Here is a 6,000-nt window from a genome sequence, read left to right on the forward strand (position 1 = left end):
TTTATTTATTTATTTTTTTTTTTTGCACGCATGCGCAGACAGGTTTGCCTTTGTTTTGCGTGGATATATCCTAAAAGGCGGTGCACTGCTGCTGAAGGGCTTCAGAACATGCTCACGGAGCAGGTTTGCTCCTTACCAGCGCCGACACGCAAGAGGCTGTTTGGTTCAGCCGGTGAGGCCACCCTCTCCTCTTGGATCCGTTATGTGTCAGGATGTTTTCGTGACGGCATTAAAATCTCAGATATCTGTTTCTGTGTTTCTAATTGTGTCATCACAGACAACGTGTTTCAGTTTAAAACTTGGAAATGAGATATATAGGGCCCGGTTGTCTCGGTTCTCCTCCAGCAGTGCTTTTCCGTTCTTGCTGTTTCTAGCGAGGCTGCTGAGGCCCAGCTAGCAGAACGTGGCCGAGAGAGACACAAAGCAGCTTTTGCTTCAGGGTCACTTCATCTCGGTGCTTTCAGAAACTCACGTAAAGAGAATATGGATAGGAACAAGTCAGCTCACCAGGTTTCTCTCTCACAGGTTCAATGTGTTTCTAACTTGTAACTTTAAAACGAGGAGTGGTGCTATCTAAACAAAATATTTATGAAAATTTACCCTTCACCTGCAGCGATTCCTTGCATTTGCACGTCCTTATTAGGTACTTTTAAGATACCTTTCACACTATTTTCAAATAACTATCATATTTCTTTTTGTCACGTTAATGCCTACATCTTTATTAGCAGCACTTTTTTCCGTCATGGTTGGGAGCTACAGAGTCCCATAGTAGTGCATCGCCGGTATCCTCTTACAATACTCTCTCTCTCCATACCTAAATCCAATTCTGTGTGCATGTCTGTGTGTCAGTTAAGTACATGCTGAATCTGCTCTCGAGACCAGACCTGCCCACCGTCCATCCTGTAACCTCTCAAGCTGCGCTGGCAGGCTGCTTTCATCAGCGCCGATGACTCTGTCTAGGGGGAGAGCGCAGGAGTAGCCAATGCCTTAGCAGACACTCGAGGTGTTGTCCACCGGTCAGGGTGAACCAAGCCTGGATGGGGCTCGGGGCGTTACCATTCAAGGCACCTAGAGATATCCGGAGCTCTCCTTTTCCCAAGCATCGCATGGAGACTTTGATGCTGAGCTGCTTAGGGGCAGGCTTGAACCAACAATTTGAGTGGAAAATGGTGGGTCTTAGCCCTGTATATGCTTAACCCCCCTGCTCCTGAGCCCTTTATTTGCTCAGCCGCAGCCTGAGGGCCTGTCACCACCCCCCTCCCTTCTGCCCTAAATGGTCACTTTTACCAGCCATTCCCAAAGCGATTTTGATCCCAACAAATTCCATTTTACTTATGTTGTTTTCTGTATCTTGGCAGCCTATCGCATCTCTAATCCACAGCGCTACCCTATTCTCCTCCACCAAAGAGTGTATATCTTCCAAAACCCTGGTCTAGTGATAACAGAGATTTGCCATGTATCTGATTTCATGCAGAATAGATAAAGTTCCTCCGTTTTTTCTATTTGTTTTCTTTTTTGCCTAGATTTCCCAGACATTTCAATTGATTTTCACTAAGCACACTTCATACCCTTATTGGATTAGGGTGGTCTTCAATCTCTGTTCCTGCATGTTGGCTAATCCATTGCAAAGTATCGATTTGGAATCAGGATTAGGCTCCAGCATAAGAGATAAATCATTGAATTGCTATGTGCTACTCGTACCACATCTCCCCCTGCTTCAGGTGAGCATTTAGCGATATCCCACTTAAATGTGGTGACCTCTCTTTAACCTTTCTCACAATCATACATTTATTCTTCTAAGTAATGATTACATTAAAAACATTCAAGGCTGGTAAGAAAATTCCTAAGCCTTAGGGACATATATAAAATCCAACTCCTTTCCAGCTTCCAGACATTATAGCTAGAATGTTTGTGATTTATTGAGACAGCCAGAAATTGATTTCCCAAATGTATTTTAGTTTTAAATTCATTGGATATTTATGAAAATGGTTACCAGATATATAACATATTGTCAAGAAGCAAGCAAACATAATAAATCCTTAAAAGTAATGTAACCTCATATCTTCCTATTACGTGTAAAAACATTCTCTGGACAGGAAAATATCACCTCTGGCTCAATGTTGTAATCTTTCTAGTATGGCAAAGAGTTTAAATGTATTTTTAAATGGTCCCGAGCACTATATATATTGTGTGCACTTTCTTCATTAATAAAACAGAAAAAATATTTGCTTAGTCCATTTAATGGATGGAGACATCAAGAGCTGTTCTTTTGAATGAGGCATCTGAACTTCTAGAAATGCCTGAAATTTTAAATATCTGTCAAATACAAATCTAGTTATAAAACGGCAATAGGCTTTGATACTTAAGAATAACAAAGAGATAGGTTAAGCAAGCCTCTTGAGTATGTATGAAAACAGAGTTGAAATGATATAATGTGTCAGTAAAGACTTGACAAAGATGTGCATTTTTGTCTCCACAAGATTCGTATTGCCTTGGGTCTGTTTTTATATTTTGAACATTCAAAAAAGGTGGAGAGAGAGATAGAGACAAAGAGAAAAGCTTCCTGTAAGTTAAAGAAATGACAAGGGAGCTTTAAAGAAATATGGGGCAAAATTTTGCTCTTGCTGAGATGAACGCTGGTGTTTGTTTGCACCGTAGCAGGACTGAGGCTCCCGACTTATGAGCGGTGCCACTGTACATCAGGCGGTGCAATGCAAACACCGATGCAGCCCACGGCCACGGTGTCTGCGGCCAGGCCCTTGACCCTGCGGGGGGGGGTCTCCCTGGCACCCACGCTTCTGGGGGTAGCTACGCTTGCCTGCAAGAGCGCGTCTGTCACCCCTCTGCTCTCAGGCTCCTGCATCTGTGCAGCTTGCCCAGGGACTGCTTTGAGCTCAAGCTGGTTCTATACTCTAAAATCAACTGTATCTAAAATTTCTCCTTCTGCAGAGCCAGTTGGCTTCCCTGGAGTGCAAGGCAATGGTTAGGGAATACTGGTAATTAGGAAATTTGTTCTTTCACTTTTATGACAGTACAGACATGTCCTGTGCCAATATAAGCAGATGGGCTGACTATATGGAGTTAATTGTACACCTGAGGCCCAGAAAATAAATGGGATGTGGGGAGCAATAACAAATCATAAAGTTGCAGAGATCAGCATGAACAACTTGATGGTTCCCAGTTATTTCCATTATTTATCCTAGGCGATAAATAGAAGCCTATTTTTCTAAGACAGTGGAAACATTTTTAAATAGCATAAGAAAAGGGGACATCTCGGAAAGCTCATCTAAAAGCTTGATACACATACACAGCAACATCTGCATATTGGGAACGCTTGCGTGCTTACCATCGAGCAACACCAGCACTGGGCATTTGATGTTTAGGAGACTGATGCTCCTCAGTAAAAACAAAATGCTTTGATTTATATATGAACGGATTCAGAAGTTCAGAGAGGAATTCTGTGTGGATGAGACCCTGAAAACGACACAGGCTTTTCGCCAGCTTCTGTGAAACTCTTGGGCGGCAGCTCAGTTTGAGAGGCAGACATGCACACATCAGTGTCTGCATACTAGCTAGGTGTTTTAATTTCCCACAGAGTCAGTGGGGGCTTGACTCAGTCGTGCCTGAGGCAGGTACTTCTGGTGGGTGGGTAAAACATTCAGACAGGGCTGGCCGATCTGGCACACAGCCTACACGACTGTTGTGCCCTTCTGGAGCAGCAGCTGACAATGAGGTGGGATAGCCTATGGCCTCTCAAATGTCAAGGGGTGCCAGTGTTTAGACAGCTGAACTGAGCCCTGGAGATGTCCCTCAGGCTGACCCTTTGCAGATAGCTGACAGCTACTTAACTGAGTTGATGTCTAGACTACCTTGAATGCACCAACCAAGACCTTGACCACTGTATAAACTTAAACATCTGATGCTATTTGAGAGGCAGCAGGGTAGCCTACCTGACCTGGAGCTACCCTTCTGGAGGGACATGGGTTTCCCATATGTCCTGGGTAATGTCTGCCAGCTCCAGGTGGAGGTCTCAAACACCTTAGGGGGGTTCATATTGCTTTAGACACCTACGGGGAGGTAACTGAATCAAGCCCTGGATCTCAGTTAGATTATAACTGGAAATGAGATACTTTGGGAAGGGTTAGGTTGCCTAAATGCAAGCCCCTAGAGATGGCCATGTGTACCTAGGACATCATGGAGGCAGCATGGCAGAGGGTCTGCAGAAGAACTGTGCCATCCTGGGGCAGCCTTTGGGGCTCAGTACCTCACGGCAGTGCCTACAGGCGCCTTATGCTAAGGCAACTGAATCCTGCCCCTAGCTCGTGTGCCGATACTTACATTTAGGTGTCTGACTCACGCGCTAGATCCTACCCCTACTCACTTCAGTTGAACATGGATTGGGCCAGGAAGTAGAAGATGCCTTTGCAAATACATTATTTGTCACAAATAGGATGAACATTTGGGAGGATTCCAGAGTGCCTAAATGGTCTGCAGGTTTAAAAATAAGGAAAAAAAATGCTGCCAGTCAGTCACTAAACATGTGTAAATATGGCGTTATGAATCACTGGATATTTTTCCAAGAGTTTCCTGAGTTTTCTGCATTAGAATATAGAAAACTGTAGATACTCATTCTAATGCTGATTTGAGGGAAATCTGTCATTGTCGAGGTCAATGCTATGTTTATTCCAGTTCCCTTCTTTGCATTCAGCGTCCCTTCACTTCTTCACATGGGCTTTTCCAGCCAAATGAAGACAAACTCATCCCTGTGGCTGAAGTGGTTTGACATTAAGGAATTATTTAGGCCCAGTATTTTCTATTGGCAGTGGTAAATGCAGTAAAATGCTTGATGAAACTTTGGATTTTTTTCCTATTTTTTCTCATTTTTAAATAGCTTGAAATAAAAGTGGAAATTAAACAAAAAAGTTGTTTATGAGGTAGCTATTGTTTTAATTTAAAGGTAGAAAGGCCTAAGATTCTTCTTCATCATTTGTCATTTGGGTTTCTGTCCTTGTGCTGATGCTGAGCTTCTCAGTTTCAGTCCTAACAAATATTTTTGCTAAGTATGCTCAAATAGGTCCTCTTTTTATCAGTCGTCCTCATGAACAAATTAAACATGCTTTGGAACTGTCCAGAGACAGAATTTAGTGCAACAGGAATGTATCAGTCAAATCATGCTATTGCTCCTTGTAAGGACAACTGTACAGTGAAAAACACTTTTCCTTTTGAAACTTAGGCGTAGTCCTCTAATACTTTGAATCCAGTATAGTCCTAAGAGCTGCATTCAGCAATGCTGTAAATCATCTCACTTTTGTCAGAGTCACTGAACGATTCTAGGCTGAAATTTTCCCTAAATGTTGTCTGTGATGAGAGAACTCCTTGCCTCTAACAGTTTCAATGTGATTCATGGCTGGAAAGAAAAAACAGAAAACAAGCAAAAACATGCACTCATCAAATCAACACATCCTTCTGGTGAAAACCCGCTTGTCAATGTTTTCTTGATCTGCTCTACTGGGATCTGCCCTGCTGCTCTGCACACGGGGTGCTGTGAAGGAACATGTGACAAGATGGATATCTTATTTTGTTATGTTTACGTTGGAGCTGACATTCCCTCTAGACCCCAGCATATGCAGATTGCTTAATAATTTTGGAGCTGATACACACTGGAATGTTGCTCTCGATTGCCTCTTAATTCAAGGGCAGTTTTGCACTCCTCGTCTCATACCTGGCAGAAGGAAAGACAAGTGCTCTTCTCTGCGGCCACCATCCATATGCATCTTCATACTGAGTAGCAGACTGCCAGAAGAGATGGTGCTTAGGCTCTCTCCCATTTTCTCTTTCTCTAAACCCCATATTCTGCTGCATTTGCTCTGTGTGAGCCTGGAGAGCCATCATCCCACATCCTCCCCAGAATACAAAGCACTTTCAGTGCATGACCCCACTGCTTGGCCAAATGTTGAGTCCTTTTCTTCTGCTCTCAGAGCTTGTTCTGCATGACAGTGC

This window comes from Struthio camelus, chromosome 1, assembly GCF_040807025.1.
Source record: "Struthio camelus isolate bStrCam1 chromosome 1, bStrCam1.hap1, whole genome shotgun sequence".
Classification (NCBI taxonomy): domain Eukaryota; kingdom Metazoa; phylum Chordata; class Aves; order Struthioniformes; family Struthionidae; genus Struthio; species Struthio camelus.